Genomic DNA, 20,608 nt, shown 5'->3' with positions numbered 1-20,608 from the left:
GGAGCTACCAGGGAGATGAGAGGAAACAAAGGGCTGTGATTTCAGCCTCCAGAGAGAGCAGTTTCAAGAAAGAGAGTGTGTGTCAGGGTGTCAGGAAAGGAAAGTTCTGGGTTAATGTTCACTGTACTTCCTGAACTGGGAGTCACTCCCTCCAGCAAGCCTGCACCAACTGGGAACTCAAGTGTTCCAGTACGTGAGGCTCTGAGAGCAGCACAATAACTGAAGTTGTTTACACATGCAGAGGAGTTAGCTCTGTGTAGAACAACCCTGAAACTTATGTAAAGTAGCCACTAAGAAGTGAAGAAAACTATCACTTTGTTCCTGCATGCATAGATAAGGACAGAAAAACCTAGCTATAAGATGTCTCGTTTTTAGCTAGTAGCAGGTTGTTCACTCAGAATAAATCTCTTTCATCAGTGGTTGTATCTTTTGTTTTTTCACACGGGGTTTATGCAATCATAAGCAATATGGCTCAGTCAGGCTTGATTACTCAGGAAGGGAAAAAATTAACACTTTAACTATGGCTTTTTAAAACCTCTTCTAAACCTAATAATTTCCTCTGCTCTATTTTAAAAGATATTCATTAGTGTCTGTGCACACCATGTATTTGTGGGTGGTCAGAAGGGAGTGTCAGATCCTCTGGAGCTGCCTGACGTGGATGCTGGGAACCAAACTTGCATCACCTGAAGGGCAGCAACTGTGAACTATCAAGCAAACGCTCCCGCTTCTCATTCAGTATTTAAATCTCTTATTTTTATTGTCTGAAGCAGGTTGAGGCTTAACAGAAATAAGAAAAGAGAAATGGACTATAAGTTCAAATTCTTGTGCGCACACTACTCCCTTCGCAACTCAGTAACAACCTAAGTTACCCCAAGTTCTTAGTCAGAATATGACAAGACCTCCCTGTCACTCCCAACAACTGCCACACTTCTAAGTATGACATGGGACATGCAGAGCATATTGGCTGACCCCAAGAGCAAGAGAAAGGTAAATGTTTAGAATGTGATCATTTAGCGTATCTTTAAAAAGTATTCATTTGTTTATTGTATAAGTGAACCAGGCCAGCATGTGGAGGTCCAAGGACAACTTGCAGGGTTGATTCTGTCTTTCTACCTTGTGGGTTTTAGCAATCAAATTCAGTAGTGAGGCTTGACAGCAAGCACTTTCACCCACTAAGTCATCTTGACAACCTTCACTTAAAGTGCTTAATGTATAACTTCTGGAAATCTTAATTCTTTCAAGAAAGACTAACTGCTCATCTCAATAAACTTGGCTCAAACGGAGCAAAAGCTTTTCCAAACAGCAAATAGCAATTCCGATGTTCAAGTTCCTGTAACCTTTCCAAGTGCAGGTAAAGACAGAGCTTCAAAGTTCTCAGTAGACTTGGGACAGCAAATTAGACTTCTGAAAAGCATCTGATTTTTCACAATTCAAATGAGAGAAGCAGAGGAAACTAAGTACTCTCCACCCTCAAGCCCCTATAATTCGAGCACTGGGAGTAGGTGGGTCACTGAGTTCAAGGCCAGACTAGGCAACCTATGGAGACTCTACCTCTAAAGAAAAAAAGAAAAAAGTATCCTCAACCAAAGGAGTATTATCAAGAACAATGGCATAAAATTGACTGGACAGGTATTACATAGAAATAATCAAATTATTTTCTGGGTCAACGCACGTATTCCTGATGAGCATATGTAAGCATAAAGGAATTTCACTAATGGCCAGGAACTTCTAGTTTTAGAAAACTAAATTTCTGAACCAGGAAAAATATAAATTTAATTTTTATGGGCCATATAGTCCCTGGTACAACTACTCCATACTTCATAGCCTAAGAATAGCTAGAAATACCAAAGATAATCCATACACAAATGGGTATTTTGGTGTCTTGATTCAGGCTTAATTTTGTCTGTTAGCATCTTAATTTCAAGTACTCTTAATATACCATAAAATCTTGTTTCTTCTAATTTTTTTTAACACATCTGAAAACATAAAACCAACTCTTGCCCCTGGGCCAAGTAAATATAGAGAGCATGTGAGACAGAGCTAGCATTTGAGGAATAAGGACCATGTCAGGCTGGCTGAAGGACCACTGTCTGCCCACCTATGTTTTCACCAATGTCTGTGGAAATAAAAATTTGTTTCTCTCTTGATATTTGACTAATTTCTTCTTTCCATTCCCAGTTTGTTTCATTATATCTCTCCTATCCTTGCACATCTCTCCCTGGGACACAGCTTAAATGTCCTGAAATCAAAATCTATCCACATGAAGGAGCAGAACCACCCATCTTAACTTTTTATGAATCCTACTTCCTTGAACTACTATAAGGCTTCAAATCTTCTCATGCTCAATCTTTCAATAAACATAGGTTTGATCAATCTTATTATTCCCTTTCTCTTTCAACCTTCATTTAATTCTATACAATGAGTCCCCCGTGAGCAGCCTTGGCAGCTACAGAAGGAAGGTTTTAGTCACAAATACATTTAATGTTTAAAATTGCCCCATCAACTCCTCAAATAGCTTCAAAGAAAGCTCAAAAAGACAAGCTGACCTGCTGCTCAATTGCTTCTATCACCGTCTTCTTGGATATTCTTTCTTATTTTAAAATTTACTGTTTACTTGATTTTTTAAATTTTGCATACTACGGTTACAATAGGACAACGGTATAAAACATTTTAAAGACTTAATGTGTCTTTAAATGTAAAACTATATGGTTCTAAAATGACATACTATTTAATACAATATAACTTCAATGTAATTTAGAGCATAAAATCCAAAATACTAACTTAGAAAGTTATAACCACAACCCTTAAAGACAGGGAATCATGTTTATTTCACAACAGTAACCCTAAATGTGTGAACTATATGAATGTGTAGGCTCTTGTGCAGGGGATTAGCAAAAAGAAACATCAGGGAGTTAGTGACAAGCTGTATGGCAGGAACAAAACTGTGTTCTTGAAATGTACTGGCAGGAGACGGAGTATGCAATAAAAGAATGAGAATTTGCTCTCCATCTCTCAACGGCAAAAGTTTAAGTGCACACACACATATCAAAGCTGTTAACAGTGAGTCCAGCAGGGCTGTATAAGTGACTGCAAAGGAGTTCGGCTATCTGCGTGTGGCTGTCAATGATTTCTCCTGAAGACAAATGCCATCCAGAAAAAAATAAAAGAAGAAAAACATCCTAATGTGTGGGCATAGGCAAAAGCAGACAAGGTTAGAACAAGTCTCTCTACTTGCCTCTGAAGAGTCCAGGCTACATCTTTAGAACATCCCATACATCCAACAGAAATGGTAATTTTCTACACAAATACAAAGCAAGAGGCTTTTTGCCTTTTATTTTGCTGCCAAGTATATACTCTGAAGATTCTTGCTGACTGCTGTACCCTTGAATCATGAAACTATTCATGATTCCTAAAAAGCAACTACTAGGGTCTAAGGATGGTCAAAACACTTGTTTTTAATATTTAACACACATACACAATACACTCACATAAAGCCAGGTAAATGAAAAAAAAAAAATTAGGATCAAAAACGTTAAATATGTTAGGTATTTTTATTGTGACTTTCATGTAAAAAAGAAGTCAGAATATCAATTTCACCTCATGAAAATTTCAAAATAACATGTCACTATTTCTAGAAAAGGTTTATTTAATGTCCTTTATAACTTCACTAAATCATATCTATAATCCGAAAAGGGCAGCCCCATAATTCACAGCAAGTTCAAGGTAGCCTGTAAATGTCGCAAATTGCTTGTCGTCAGCTCAGTCTTACAAAAAGAAGGTATATGCTGCTGAAAGGTCAACCCTTACCCTTTTCTACATTAAAATAAATGTTTTTATTTTAAACTTATAGTAAAAAGGCATCCTTTCTCCTTCTGGCATTCTTTCCATCTCTTTACTCCCTGACAATACCACACACCATTTACTGACTGTCCAATTTCTTTCACAGAATACAAATAAAACCAACATCCAAGCCTCCAGTCATCAAGAGTCCGTATCTGCAGCACAGTAAAGAGGCACTGGCTATTTCAACATGCTTGGTAACTTGCTGGTCTTTCCCTCTACAGGTTAACTGTGAACAAATACCAAGAACCATACACTCCTTTGTAAGTGCAACTGGCATTTTCAGCAATATTAAAACAACTGTACAATAAGCAGACTAATCTCAAATATATACAACATGAACTTTCAGCAACTTCTGGCCAGGTGTGGTTGCACACATCTGTAGCCCCAACAACTGGGAAGTGGAGGCAGGAACATCAGGTATTCAAGCTCATCCTCAGCTATACAGTGAATTCAAAGCCAATCTGAGCTACATGAGATCCTGCCACAAAAAAATAAAAGCAACCAATTTCTGTATAGTTTGCCCCCTACTTTTTACCACCTAAAGCTTTTCCCCCCAAGTTCTCAGTTCAATTCCAATGAAAACACAGAGTAGCAAAGCTATGGGTAATTCATATACATGACACCAAAGAACAAGCATGCAGATTACCAACAAGTTCTCACTTAAAGACTGCACACAGCAATTACATTTGTCCCATTTGCCTGTTCTGTTGCATGGACAAAGAGAAGGATAACTAGCGCACAAATCCACAGTGAATGTAAATCAAAGTTATAGCTTAAAAAGCCAGGCCATTAACCAGCACGGAGTAGAACAATACCTAAGTCTGGTTCCTTCCACCTGCCCTGGATCTTGGGTTGCAGCTTATCTAACAGCTAATTCTCCCTTCTTGTGAGGTTTTACTTGGTGTGCCTGTTCTCCACTTCCATTTCTACCCCTGTAGTTTTTAAAAGGACATAAAGCAACTGTATTAAGAATGCCTAAAGATATCAAAGACCCTAAAGCTCCACTGGTTGTGTGTGGCATAGGAGAAAGGGGAGAAAAACGTGAGGTAATGAGGATCTGCTATATTTACCTTATGTGCAGGGCATGCGGACAACAATAGAAACTATGTAGGGTGCACTTTTGGTCAGAAAAGAACATGGCAGCCTAATGGGAGGCCTTTGTTCTTCAAAAGGGGCTCCTTTCTCCCTTTTGTGCTTCACTTAATTCATGGCATCTGAGCTGCTCTTGAACTTGACAGATGAGAGAAAGAAAGGGAGAGGAGAGGGAGACTCACACACAAAGAGAAGGGAAGGGGCGGCTTCAAAGAGAACGCATTGTGATAATTTAGTTATACTGCTCGATTTGGTGAATTTTGGAAATCCTGAGGAGTTGGCAAGTAAAAGTCAGAATTAAAATCAATTTTTCCAGATACAGCACTAAGTACTTAAGTAGACAAGTAAGATGCAAAATGAATTCTACACTAAAAACTTAGTATAGATTTTTGCACTACAAATATTTCTTGAAATAATTATAAGGAAATACTTTTTTTTCAGTACTTGCATGAAAGATAAACATTCTGCTAGCAACATCAGTAATTAAATAATTTCCCAGCTTAGGGAAATTTTGTGAGATAAATAGCTCTAAAGAACACCACAAAACCACCAGCACCACCTACAGGATAAAAATGTGCGTTCAAGGCCCACTTTAGAAGACATTAACAAACTTTCATGTTGCCTTCATGAATTAAAAAATAACTGAAGAGCAAATAAAGTCCCAGGAATCATTAGCTAATTTAAAAATATAGCTAACTCTGGTTTATACAACATGTTGACAAAAGTCAACTTAAAACAATAAAAGGCACTGTTGTGGTGGGCTAGAGAGGGAGCTGAGTAGATAAGAGCAGTTCCTTTCCAGCATGCAGAACTCAAAACCACTTCTAACTCCAGCTCCAAGACACACAATGCCTCTGGCCTCTGCTGACATTTGCACTCACAGGCACATACCCCCACACATACACTAATTAAAAATAATTTTTAAAAGGAAAATCTATAAAGTGATTACATAATGATATCTGGCTTTAAAATAGATTTTTGTTACTGTTTTTGAAAGATACTCAGTATAAAACAACTAAGCAAGTCTAAAACATAAGGAAATGTCCTATTCCTGTTAGAGTTAGTATTCACTTTTCCAGGTTTTTCTGTTACATGTAACTTAGATGTGTAAATTTGTATCTTATGTCAAACATGCACACACATTTTGTGGTTTTATTACAACTTCATTTCCTCTGCTATTTAATATATTTTACATCTCCTTTTTAACATTACACACAGCCTCTCATTTCTGGGGTGTTAAAACTACGTACTAGCATACCTATGATTTGTGAGCAATATGCTCTATCGAAATTATTTCTATTTCTAGTTAATAATCAGAGCTTGAACAAATAGTACTATTTGTATCTTTCCCTACTAGCTTAACCACTTTTGTAAACAAATAATGATAGAATATTTTAGTGAAAGAGTTCCAACATTTAAAAACTCAACGTATCAAACTGCTCTCCCAAGGTTGTGCTAAGATAATTTCCAATATTATCATTTTGTTTCCCTGCTCCAAAACAATCTTTTAAAATCTGACATCTGATAAATTACATGAGAATGCCTACACATTTTCCTTCCAATTAACATCTTAAGCTTATTCCCAGTATTTGCTGAGATTTTGTAAAAGTGGTACTTTTAAACTACATTAAAGCTAATTATTATTTTATAAAATCTTACTTTATCGTCAATACTAGTTGATTAATGCCCAATTGCATTACCCTTCAGTGTATTCAGAAGCCAACGAACTCTTAATACCAGTGAGTAGACTTAAAAAATGTGCTCTATCTCAAAGGCAGAATTAAAATACTGTATACTCTTTCCAAGGTAACTATTTTGATTTTTGTTTGTTTGTTTGGTTGGTTGGTTTGTTTTTTTCCAGAACCAAGTGAAATGGGAAACTCTTAGAAGATTTGAAGGAAAACACTAGCAACTTATGTCAATAGGCTGCAACCATGAAAGCAGAAAACTGTTAACTCATGAAGAGTTAGACTTCTGGTAGGGACGTGGAGATCATGAGACGAAGAGATTGACTTTGTATATGTTATTAATAGAGTTAAACACAAGCTGGACTGTATCACTTCAAAAGCTTTCCATTGCCACTTTTTCCCCACAGTGATGTTCATACTTCCCAGGCTGACCCCAAATACCCATAAACTTCTAGGTCTCTAACTTTTAACAATAAGTCCTGTTTCCAGGGTGCTGGAAACTGAATCCGTTAATTGTCTGGGAAGCATCTTTAACCCCTAATGTGGTTTAAATGGCTGCACAGAATCTAATCCTATGTTTATCTTGTCTTTTTTTTTAAAAAAAGATTTATTTATTTATTTATTTAATGTATATGAGTGATCTATCTGCAGGTACACATTATAGATGGTTCTGAGCCACCATGTGGGTGCTCTGAATTGAACTCAGGACCTCTGGAAAAGCAGTCAGTGCTCTTGACCACTGAGCCACTTACGTCTTAAGTGATCAAAATTTGTTCTAGCCACACTGACTTTTCAGGTCACCTAATACTACAAAGTCTTTCCCATGTGGGATTCTTGACACATGCTGTTCTCACCCTGGAATACCACTTTCACTCTACCTCGACTACATGCTCTCCCATCTCAAATCTCAGCTTTAAGTTCACTTCTCCAAAAAGACCTTCCCCAAACGGCCTTTCTAAATTAGTTTCACTCTGTTTCTTCATTACACTTTCTTAAAGTACTCCGGAGTACTTCTCCTAACAAGATTCGCCTCAGTCTGTAAATATGACAGCAAATTAATTGTTATTAATGGTTAACAACTGTTTCTGAAGACTAAGTCCACAAAGAGCAAAGATCACTGTGTGTCATAGATCTCCATGACCTGCCACAATACCTGGCACAGAGCAAAGTGTAAGCACCTTTCATGTCAGCTCTGCCACATATGACTTAGTCGCTTAAGTTCTCAGCACCTCAACGTGCACCCTTTTCTGCTATATTAAGACTCTCTGAAGGTTGTAACTACAAAGAAATGGGACATCACAAAGAACCTAAAGAATAGTCCGTATGGAGAAGGGAATGCAGGTGAGGTGAATGAAAAAGAGTCTATGTTACTGGGTTATGAAACCTGGAATAATTTTGCAGCTGCCCCCCCTCCCCCAGAAATCCATGAAAGGCTTTTTGAGCAGTATAACATTCAGAAATGTTTTCAGAAGGTTTATCTATCTGTGGTATATAACTCATTGCAAAAGAGTCTGAATACAAAAATTTAAGCCACAAGTCAACAACAGGTGAATTTAACAGTTTTTTTTAAATTGGTGTAGTATTAGCCAGGCAGTGGTGGTGCACACAGAGGAAGAGGCAGGCAGACCTCTGAGTTCAAGGTCAACCTGGTCTACACAAAGAAACCATGTCTTGAACCCTCTCCCCCCCAAGAAAGAATAAAAAGGTACAGTATGAGAATATAACCATGTTCTTTTTCCAACGTTCATTTGTAAAGATTCTTACTATTATTTGGCAGCAAAAGTAAGCTTACGTTTATTTTAGTTTTACAAAAAATACAAGATACAACAATGAGAAATCATTTCCTCAATCATTCATTACTAACAGTGCTACTGATCCCTCACTCCACCCAAAGCATAGTTAAGATCATGTTACTCAAACACCTGCCGTGGCTCCCCACTGTCTACTGAATGAATTCCAAACACCTTCATCTCATACTTAAGATCCTACACAAGCTGGTCTCAACGTATTTACTTACAGCCTCATCAAGAAGACTACTTATGCTGCAAACATAGCTGGTATTTTCTGCCTCTATCAGACCTTGCTTCCCCAATTTTTCTTTCTTTATGAAGTGCAATCTCACCCAGCAGATGAGATGGGCAGTCCACTGGGCAAATCCTATCTTCTGTATTCTTGCTCCAGCCTCCACTCTAAGTGGACGGCCCAGCTCCACTTCTGGTACTACCCCAGCTCACTTCAAGTGCAAATGATCACTCCTAAAGCATGGAAAAGCAAAACTAAACAAACAGCTCCCTCTTCAAAATAAAGATGATACCTATGTACATAAAAGCAATCAACCTGGAGAGACGGCTCAGAGGTTACGAGCACTGTCTGCTCTTCCAAAGCTCCTGAGTTCAGTTCCCAGCAACCACATAGTGGCTCACAACCATCTATAATAAGAGCTAGTGTCCTTTTCTGATGTGCAGGTACAACACTGCATAATAAATAAATAAATTTTTTTAAAAAAACCAAGCAACCACATTTATAATTTATAAACTGCTCCCAGAAACTATTCCCTTTGAGGGAAAAAATTGTTTTTGACTTTCTTTTTGTTTCCCACAATTCTTTAAGACATACCCGAATAACCACTGGATTTAACAGTAAAAATTTTCACACACAAAATGTATCTTTGGTTCCCACTGGGCAACATTAAAAAAACAAGGAGTTTATTAAGTATCTATACTGCAACTACTAAGTTAAAAGCAGAGATAATTAAAACTATGTACAAACCCATTCCAAAGCTGAGGATGCTAGGTACAGCATTACCTAGCATACCAAAGGCCCTGGGGTTGATTCCCAGCATAAAACACACACACACACACACACACACACACACACACACACACACACACACACACACTCACTCTCACTCCCCCCGCCTCCCGCTCTTTCCTTCTCCTCCTCCCTCCCTCTATCAGCAACAAATGTAAAATTAAAAAACTTTTTATAAAATGAGAAGCAATATAGCATCATGATTTTGTAGTTAAGGCTGTAGAGCCCAGCAACTTGAGTCCATACTCCTAGCTAAATAAATGGCCTCTGGGCATCAGTTAACACAACTTTAAAAGACAAAAATTTAGTTTATTCTGTACTATTTTGAAGAAACAAATGAATACATTAAAAGATATTAATCTACCACAAAGTAGATAACCCCAAGCCCCTGCTTACCACTAACATTATTTCTTAATTAAGGCCACTAATTTAGTTAGGACTACTTAGGAAATAATACAGGAATACATATTCTCCCTCGTGCTTTTTTTCCTGGTTGATACTTAGTATTAATTAATGAAAGCAGTCAGTTATCTTGTGTTTCATTTCTTTCTCAGCACCCAGAGCAAAGACTGGCAGTTACAAGTCAGAGCACCCAGGCTGCTTAATGTGGCTGAGATCACTGTCCCTATGAAACAGGCAGGGCAACAAAAAAGACGGAGTTGGCAAACTCAAGCTAAAAATAGTTCAAGTTCTGTTGCTGTGTAGATGTATTCTATTTTTTATGTATTTTTGCCTCCGTGTGTGTGTGTGTGTGTGTGTGTGTGTTGTATGTATGTATGTATGTATGTATGTATGTATGTATGTATGTATAGCAAAAGAAGTTCAGGGGGAAAAAGGTATAGGATCCCATGGAACTGTAGTTAGGGATGGTTGTGAGCCACCCTGTACATGCTGGGTTGTGAATCTAGGTCCTTTGCAAAAGCATTAAGTACTCTTAACTGTTGAGCTATCTCTCCAGCACTAGTTTGGGGTTTGTTTGCTTTACTGTGTGTATATGATGTGTACATGCGCATGCTCCTGTATAAATGTGGGTAGGATATGTGGAAGTTAAAAAAAAAAAAAAAGCCCTGAGTGTTGGTCCTTGCCTTCCATCTTGTTGAGACCAGGTCTCTAAGTCCTAGAGCTCCCTGGGATGCTCCTGCCTCAGCTCCCATTTCACTGAAGAAGGATCCAGCCCTATGTAGATTCTATGGATCCAAACTTGGGTCCTCACATACCCACAGAACTATTTGCCTCGACTAAGAATAGCTTTTACAGAATATCTGTAAAATATCTGATTATAAGGACATTAACATGGGGTCCTAAGATAATTCTACTTGAGGCTTATATTCCGAAGTCTTATTTAACACTTTGCCAATTAAAAATGAAATTGTTTTCTTTCCTTACACCGGTTGTAAAGTAAACAGAGGAGGGAATTTGTTGATGATCAGTTATCAAAGTCTCCAGTGTGGAACATACAAAATAGGAACTATGGTGAGAAATTTGTTGATTTATTTTTTAACCCTAAACCACTTCTCTGAAACAATGAAAATGTTCCTAAACTGTAAGAAATAACACAAAGTCAGGCATAGGGGCACACACCGTTAACCCCAGCATTCAGGAGGCTGACAGGTGGATCTCTGTGAGTTTGAGGCCAGCCTGGTCTACAGAATGAGTTTCAGGACATACTGGAGGTAAAAGCACAGTTCACTCAGCATAATAGTTGATGAGAAAATTCACGAGAATCAGCTTTCCTGTACTCAAATCTCAAGTGTCATGTCTAGAGCTTAGTTAGGTTCAGAACCTTAGACGAGTTGCTCCACCTAAACCTCAGGATTCTTCTATAAAATAGGGCTTCAAAGCATCCATGCTGACATACTTAAGTATTAGTTAAACACACAGGTAGGCACACAGCCCGGTAAATCATAGTGTGAATAAATGTTACCACTAAGCACAGTCTTGTCTAAATAGATCCCTATTACTTCCTACAAAGCAATCAGTCTATTCCCCATTTTCTCTGTTCTTTTGGTTTCAGTGTTTTAACAAAGGCTTTACTTCACCTCTTAGCAACTTTCTTTAGCTCTGAAGCTACCATAAACCCCAAGTCTTGTCTATTTCTAACATTTTCAACTGAAAAATCAATGTTAGCACTCAGAAGACACACTTTTCTAAAGGAAAGAATGGCAACAACTGCCATCTGGACCATGTATATGTTACTATAGTCTGGACCATGTATATGTTACTATAGTCTGGACCATGTATATGTTACTATACTCTTCTTGCTTTTATTTTTCACAGAGCCAATGCTTTAAAAAGATGTTTTTAAGTTATCTTGTTTATGCTTAAATGAGCACTGGCTGGTTTTTCAGTTTAAATTTAAAAAAAAAAAAAAGGTAGTATCAATGTCAGATTTTGAAGCAAGAAACTATTTAATGCCCAAAATGAGACATGAATCCTCAGTACTACCTATTCTTGTACAAAACAATAAATGACTCCCTGCAGGACATGGTCTACAACTCACCTACCCACCTTAATAACAATCTTATCACCAAAAGCACCCTGAGCAATAGACAGCATCAAGGAATGGCTCTGTTATAAATTTAGAAACAAAATTAAAGGTTCTGGGGAGACATTTTTCACAAGCACATCCAGACAGTGAAAGGGGACAGCCACATTCAGACAATATTTTACTGCTTTATAAGTATCTCTCTCCCTAAAGCAACCAAAATTATGAGTGTCTCAAAGATTTGTGTAGCTATAACGAGTGTACCCAGACCTAATACTTCAGTAGGTATTCGTTCAGCATCTTTACAAGAAGACAGCCATAGTATGGCTGTATCAAAGAGCTTCCATGCATGCGCGCGCGCGCGCGCACACACACACACACACACACACACACACACACACACACACACACTTTCCCTTTATTCACACCAATTCATCCAAAGACTACCATTTCTTAACTTTTCAGGTGAGAGCTGAATGCTAGTCTCAGTTGCTTCTTATCATATTCATGCAAGGCACTTACCCTCAGTAATTCTTAACTTGGAACTCAAGTCACCTGTGTGAATATTTTCACCATTATTCAGCTAAAACTATTTCCGCCATCTACTCTCTAGTTTTAACTACTTTATTATTTCTATTATCAGTTCTGGTACTAATCAATTTCAAAGTACTGAAAAAGCCAACGCAAATGAAACCAACTAGGAAACTCATGCTTATATAAAGCATAACAGACTTTAGATACTCAAGAAATGTTCCCAGGACCATCTGATACTGTGCGCTCCTTCTCTCTCTTTATGCTCACGTCCTCAGGTCTCACACGGTGAGCAGATAGCTACACCATACCAGTTTCAGTAAAATACAGGCCATTCCACCCTTTAAGAAGCACAGCGACGGCTTCATCTGAGTAGCTTGGACCAACCACGTGACTGCAGACAAGCCCAAGTCTGTAATCAGAGCTGCGCTGCCCACTGGGCATGGAGCAAACATGGAGAAGGAAGTTCTCTGAAGCAAAACACTGATGCTCTCTATAGCTTTTCTAACCAAGGCAACCCCCTGCATTTAGCCTATCCCTCACAGCTGTTACCTCAAGTCTCCCTTCTTTCTTCCTGAGAACTACTCATTCCCTTGATAGTCTCAACTTGATGTTTGGCACAGCCACTGTTCCTGTGGTTGGAAAAAAAAAATCATGCTTAACTCCTAAATCCAATCAACCATCAATTCTCAAAGATTTAAAGAGTCTACCTTCCTCCCCTAACCCCCTTTTCCCACTTTCTAACTTGGACTTTTTTAACCTGGGCCTTAAGTCCCTCCAGCCCCAAGCATTGGGAATCAAAGTCAAACCTTGAGCCTGCTGGGCAAGTGCTCTTCCCTGTCTCTGTCATTTGACATGGACCACTCTGGTGACCAGCTCAGCCTTGCTGCCTTCAGTGTCATATCACTAAATGCACTCTGTTGTTACTGTTCCTCTCTGAAGTTCAAATCTAATTTTCTCTCCATGTTCATAAAGCATCCTATCTGCTGCTACCTCTACCCTATAGTTTTACTTGCAGTTTCCAAAACTCAGAAATCTGTTTCCTAGCTACCAGTTGGCTCACACTGATTTCTAGATTGTAATTTACTCGCAATAATCTCTGGATTTAAGGGAGTCTCTCCTCTAAATCAACTGGAAGAACAAGGCTGAGCCATAAGGTCTTTCTGCTCTTATGAAACCTTTTTGAGCTATCTAGAAGAAACTTATGCCCCCTTTAAAAAGCCAATGTTAGCCAAGCGGTGGCGGCCCACACCTTTGATCCCAGCACTAGGGAAGCAGAGGCAGGTGGATTGCTGTGAGTTCGAGGCCAGCCTGGTCTACAAAGCAAGTCCAGAACAGCCAAGGCTACACAGAGAAACCCTATCTCAAATAAATAAATAAATAAATAAATAAATAAATAAATAAATAAAATGGCAATGTGGTATGAAATTGAGCTATTTAATAAATCATTACTGAATTTAGAGGCTGAAAGTTTAGTTTCTGACTCAAATATAAACTCTTGAGCTGATGAGAATAAAAACAATTAATTCAACCCATTAAATACAAGAAATACAGAAAGTCTTGCCCTCTTGTTTCTTGAAAATCCAGTCTCCCTGTTTCAGAAGTATCTCATTAGCAAATGTATCGAAGTTCTCTCTAGGCCATCTTACCTTAAAATATACACAGTAAGGAACAATGAACTGCATGCAATAAAAGAAGGGCATTTTAAAACTCCACAGGCCCAATTAGGTTATATAACTGGAATTAAATGTACACATAAGTCAGTTAATGGAAAGAGCCTGGCAAAATGCCAGCCACTATAGCCTTTGCAATAGAAATAATAGAAGCATCACCTTAGAGAAGTTTTTTTTTTCCCCTAGTGTCATCACATTATCAGATCAAGTCACAAACTAGCTGGGCATGTTGGTGCATACCTATAATCTAGAACTCAGAGGCTGAGGTAAGACCTCAAGTTCAAGGCCTACTGGGGCTGTACAGGGAATGCAAGGGCAGCCTGAACTACATAGCAAGATCTGTCTCAAAGGAAAAGGCATAAACTAGTTCTCCATATTAATTTGTTATAAGAAACATCAAAATTCGGTTACAATTTTAAAGAACTTTTAAAAACCTTTTCTAACAATCAGAAACACTTTGTTTATCTTGTCATTTGTGGCTCAGTTATGGACATTCTTTATTTTAAAATTCATAACAAACTAGAAAAATGAATAGAATAGGGCTATAACTTAACCATAATGAATCTGAACATACTAATTTGGTTTGTATTCTTAAATGATCAACAACAGACTTGAATACAGTAGAGAAAAACATGGACATCAAAGACAGACTTGGGCTCTTAGACTACAAACTTAGTGATTCTTGCATGGACATCTTCAACATGAAAACTGGTTAGGAATGAGAGCTTGGAGAGTGCTTTGGAAAGCACGTGATTCTCCGGGGAGTCTATTGTGGTGGTTTGAATATGACTGGCCCCCACAGGTTCATAGATTTGAATGCTTGGTCACCATGGAGTGACACTATTAGGAGGTGTGACCGGCCTTGTTGTAGGAAGGGTGTCATGGGGGGTGGACTTTGAGGTTTCAAATGCTCAAGCGAAGAGCAGTGTCTCTCTCTTACAATTGCCTGCAAACCCAGATTTAAACTCTGTTCCTTCTCCAGCACTATGTCTGCCTAGATGCTGCCATGTTTCTCGCCATGGTGATAAAGGACTAAACCTCTGAACCTGTAAGCCAGCCCCAAATTAAATGTTTTCCTTTGTAAGAGTTGCCTTGGTCATGGTGTCTCTTCACAGCAACAGAAAAGGCATATCTTAAGGGTATATCCCTAAGAGTCTACCTCAAGGTTTGGTTGTTATTTGAGTATTTCAGTTCTAAAGTAGCATACCCCCAGGGAAAAGTTAACAATAAACTAATTTTCTGAAAATAAGATAGCATTTTTCCTTTCATGTTCTTTTAGTGCCATCAAGAATAAAAATGCTACTAAGCATTATTTTGCACTTTTACACAAAATGTAAACATCACAATCTAAATTCCAAGAAGTACCTATACCTTAACTATTCATGATTAAAACAACAGAAAAGAAAAACACAAGTAATATATCGCATGTCATGATTATAGCTTTGTTTCTGTGTGACCCATGGCAGACATTTCTCCATCAAACCACCAGCATATCTCTAACATTCTGAGACACATATGTATTCATTTGTTCTTCCTCTAATAGCTTTTCTCTTCTTTGTTTGTTTAAACAAAGTGCCCAGAATGACAGAAAAGGTAAAATCTGAGAGCATAAAGTACAGTGCTAGGAAATACCCTCAAAAGACAACACAAAAGAATCTCATCACACAATTAGTGTTCTTTTCCAGAGAAGAATTTGCAAATGTCAGTTACAACATTAACATATCCCCTACTATTAAAATGAGTGTGCCACACCTGTAATTCCAGCACCTGGGAAGGCAGAGGCAGGTGATCTCTGTTTCTGTGAATGACATTGGCATTTCGAAGACTGTAACAGAACTGTGCTTTATGATCTCATAACAACTATAAGTAAGCTTCAAAGATGCTTACTTTTCTAATGCTCATTACTCTTCCTTTATGCTTGTGCTACTATCTAGAAGATGTTGCTATGTGACAGTCACAGTAATATTAAGTTCTTTCCTTCTAGAAAATGAAATCCATAAAGGAGAGACTCTTATGTTATCCTCACACCCTACACCATATGCAGGCTTCCATGGGCCAAAATCAAGCCCTAGAGAACTTTAAACACTTCTTAGATTTATTTATTATTTTTTGCATACATATATGTGTATACCTCATGTGGACCTGGGGTATACAGAAAAGGCAGTGGAAGTAGAGATGGTTGTGAACTCCATGTAGGTGGTGAGAATTGAAACAAGGTCCTCTACAAGAGTAACAAGTTCTCTTTATCTGTGAGCCAACTCATCAGCCCAAAACAACTAACTTTTGGGTTTCAGGACTCTTTTGGGATCTGAAAATTACTGAAAGTTAGGTGTGAGGTAGGTTTCTAAAATGGCCTCCACTCATACCTGACTCCTAGTTTTTCTTCTTGCCCTTGAGTGTGCAACTGATCAAGCAATTTGCTTCTAATAGCATGGCAGAAGGGAACAAACTACTTGGGAGAACATGTTAATAATCAAGTGAGGATTCTTTTGTTCTATTTAGATGAAAAGAAGGGACAAACATGCTGGGCGTGGTGGCACACACCTTTAATCCCAGCACTCAGGAGGCAGAGGCAGGTGGATCTCTGTGAGTTCAAAGCTAGCCTGGTCTTCAAACCAAGTCTAGGATAGCCAGGGCTGTTACACAGAGAAACAAACAAACAAACAAACAACAAAGCACCACTTGTTTAATGTCAGTAGCTCTGAGCCTTGAATGTCTAGACTGTCTGCTTTCAGTGTGATGTCTCTACACTTAACTTGCAGTGACCCAGTACTGGATGTTGTTTCACTTCTGAGCCTTTAGTATTAATTAGCACCCTCAGCTCTTAGAATTATGGATCCTAAGAAGCCACAGCTCTTAGAAGCATTCTGGAATTCTCCCAACAGTCAAGCAGTACCTGCACCCTTTCTAACACCTCGCTCTCTAAGCCATTTCTCCAGCACCTTGTGCACCTTTAGAGAAGATTCCAGAGGCCTTGTAGATATGCGTCACAGAAAAGAATCGGTCTGTGTTTTATTATTGTCTCTTGTCATTAAGATTGTCTCCATCAATGGTCTTAATCTTTTGTTTGTTGTTTATTTTTTGAGATGGGGGTTCTCACACTAGAGTCTAGATAGGCCTCGACTCTTCACCACAGCTCCAGCTTTTTACTGTCTCGCTCCTGCACTGTTCTCTGCTGTTGACTGCCTTGCCTGGGGGTGGGACCTCTTCTAACAGCAATAAAGGCCACTGTAGGTCAGTGCAGGAGAAGGGTCTGACAACTGTCAATCAAGCAGCTGAAACACCCGTGCCTGACAGTTTCTGTCATCAAAACTATACGTACATTAGGGGTGCTAGGTATGAGGACTAAACATAAAATAGTCTTATTTTCAGAAAAATGTCATCCAATACTTGGCCTTCATCCAAATACTATTTTAGAGGAAAACATGTCCTCCTAGAAGGCGTTGAGTCTTTCTAATCTGCCTCAAATCAAGTTACAAAGGCAATGCTTTCCCTCTGCTAATGTTCTTCCCTTGTTAGCATTCTTTCTGGTTCTTTTCAAGACTTACTCTACCAAAACAAGCTGTAGAAGCCACAAAGCAAGGAAATGGGGGTAGTTTCTGACCAACTAACCACCCAACAAGAAGAAACCGAGGCCCTAAGTCCAACAGCCAGTAAGGACACTAAATCTGCCCAATAACCACGTGAGCAAACAAACAGTAGAAGATCCTTCCCAGCTGAACGTCCAGATGAGACTTTAGCTCAGGCCAACACAGAGAACTTTCCACTCCCCCCCACAAATACACAGATTCCTCACCATGAAAAACTGTGTCTTCTTTTTTATATACTATCTATCCTTTAACAGAAAATTCATTCCCCGTTCTACATTCAGGCTTGAAAGTGCAGCCTATTCAGGGAGGATCTTAAGCTCTCTAAGGTGTTCTGTACTTAGGTTCTCAGAGCAAGAATGAGAAGGAAACTGGCAATATTATTAAGAACATGAACAAACATGCTCTGAGCAGGCGATTCTAACCAATCAGCTATGCACAGCAGAACAAAAGACTATTCTATGTTACAACTGCTAAGATAGTTATCTACTATGTTTGACATGTTTGTAGTAGTGGTCATGATACAAACAACATGAGGCATGTCATAATGAAGGCAGCCAATCTTGAAACCAACCCAAGAAAATATTTAGCAAGTATGTGTTCACTATCACATGAGCTAACCACTATGCAAAATGAGGCACTAAAATGAACACTTTGCTTCTCACCTCCAGAAACTCAAATACTTACATGGGACTGAGGAACTTGAGAAAACTAAGCTGGGGTGGCACACAACTTTAATCCCAGCACCTGGGAGACAGAGGCAGGTGGAATCTATGAGTTCACGGCTTGCCTGGTCTCCGTACTGAGTTCCAGGACAGTCAGACCTACATAGTGATACCTTGTCTTTAAGGGGGATTGGGGTGGAGGTAAATTATGTTACACAAAACAGAAATTACATATAACCTTAAATATGGTGCTAACATTACTGGTTTAATTGATACAAGTTTTAAAAACAAGAAGCTTTAAGTATATAGGAATATGGCTACTATTACTAAACAACTAAACATACAGAGTAAAAATAATTAAATAACATGATTTTCTATTATCCAGACTTATTCTACCTTAAGCTAATACTAGCCAATTGAAGCTGTATGTAGGTTAATTTCTAACTAACTAATAAACCCTGTTGTACTACAGCAAAGGTTGTCTTCAAACTCTTTTAAATAGCATTACTGCTTCATCGGCTTAAGTGACTTTTTACTGGCATCCCTATGCACAAATCAGCAGTAACTAAAACTAGGATTTCTGACTCCTTCCTTTTAAAGCGAAGTACTTAGTTATATCAACTACCCTCTCCCACCCCCCACCCCCAAGACAATTTGGAGTTCTGTTTAATAACACAAACAAGTTATAACATGCTTTGTTAGGTTACTGCTTGACATCATCCAATGAGAAATAAATGGTAAAACAACAAAAGTCAGGTTAACTGTTACCTTCTGGGTAAAAACTTTCTCAAACAATTTCATACAAAACCAGAAGTCTCCAAAGCAAAAAATCTAGATTATGCAAATCTCTATCAAAAGAATGGTAAAGAACTCTAAGGCAACACTGTAAGCAAAGGAAGATAATAGGACATGGCAAGAATGTATTAAGGATATCCTTAAACAAAGCAAAAACTAAATAACAGCAAAACATGAAGGAAGTTTGCTTTTTAAAAAGTATTTGGGGGCTGGAGAGATGGCTCAGAGGTTAAGAGCACTGACTGTTCTTCCAAAGGTCCCGAGTTCAATTCCCAGCAACCACATAGAGGCTCACAACCATCTATTACATGATCTGATGCCCTCTTCTGGCCTGCATGTGCACATGCAGGCAGAGCACTGTACACATAATAAATAAAATCTAAAAAAAAAAAAAAAAAAAAAAAAGTATTTGTGCAAGAACACAACAAAAGTCAATAGGAAACTTGCAGTTATCTAGGAAACATTGAGGAAGAAATGCACAGTTCTCTACAAGCTTAGAGAGCTCAAAATCATCTATCTGTGTCCTACATATTACATCAAGAATGGCAAAAACAACTACTTTGGGTTTTCTGTTGTTGTTGCTTTTGGTTTTCGGTTTTCTTTGGGGGGGCGGTTCAAGACAGGGTTTCTTTATGTAGCCTTGACTGTCCTGGAATCACTTTGTAGATCAGGCTGGCCTTGAACTCACAGCAATCCTCCCGCCTCTGCCTCTGCCTCCCAAGGGCTGGGATTAACAGCATGCGCCACCACCAGCCAGCCCCAAAAATCCCTCCTTTACTTAACTATTTTATGATTTAAAATGATGCTGGTTCAGGAGAGCTGGCCCTGAGGTCACTAGAGTGGGAAAGCTGTCCCTATGCCTCACCTGCTGCAGCACTCAGGAGAGCAGGCCCTGAATCGCCTCGAGGAAGCATAGAAGAACTAGCTGAGGTTGTGAGTGTGAGAGAGCTGGCCCAGTCATTTGTCTGTTATGTGGGGATATTGGCAAAGGAAAGATCCTCTCCCCTCCATTTTGCCCTCTCCACCAGCAACAGGTGGTAGAGCTGGCCCTGATGCAGTCATGAGAGGAGAGCTGTCCCTGTCCCTCACCCGCTGAAGCACTCAGAAGACCCTGCACCTCATCTGGGAAGCACAGTAGAGCTGGCCCTGGATGTGGGGGTTGTGGATGAGCTAACGCCAATGGTGTTGCGTGTGGGAAGCCTGCCCTGACTCTTGTCTGCTGGGTGGTGGCATGGCACAGATGAGGGAAAGACACCCTCCTCTCCTCCCTCATCCCTTGCCATCTGTGGCAGGCAGAAGAGCTAGCCCAGGGGTCATGAGGGTGGGCTATGTCCCTCACTGGCTGCAACACTCAGGAGAGTGGGCCCTGCACCTCACCTAGGTGGCAAGGTAGAGCTAGCCCTGGTAGTGGGGGGTTGCTGGTGAGCTGGCCCCCCAA

At 39.2% G+C, this 20,608-nt stretch overlaps 1 protein-coding gene across 7 annotated transcripts in view; it reads right to left on the bottom strand.

Annotated features, from left to right (window-relative positions):
- POU2F1 (POU class 2 homeobox 1) overlaps positions 1–20,608 on the bottom strand; it is a 139,224-nt gene that overhangs the window by 100,386 nt on the left and 18,230 nt on the right. The window contains exon 1 of one of the 7 annotated variants that reach the window (XM_084790092.1): positions 13,003–13,017. The exons of the other annotated variants lie outside the window; for them this stretch is intronic. The gene's annotated coding sequence lies outside the window, so the exon portion shown is untranslated. Of the gene's footprint in view, positions 1–13,002; positions 13,018–20,608 lie in introns of those variants that run through there. 7 annotated transcript variants of the gene reach the window in all.

This window comes from Acomys minous, assembly GCF_964271855.1.
Source record: "Acomys minous genome assembly, chromosome: 1".
Classification (NCBI taxonomy): domain Eukaryota; kingdom Metazoa; phylum Chordata; class Mammalia; order Rodentia; family Muridae; genus Acomys; species Acomys minous.
Note: the sequence above shows the minus strand (reverse complement) of the source record. Positions and strands in the feature narration are given on the sequence as shown.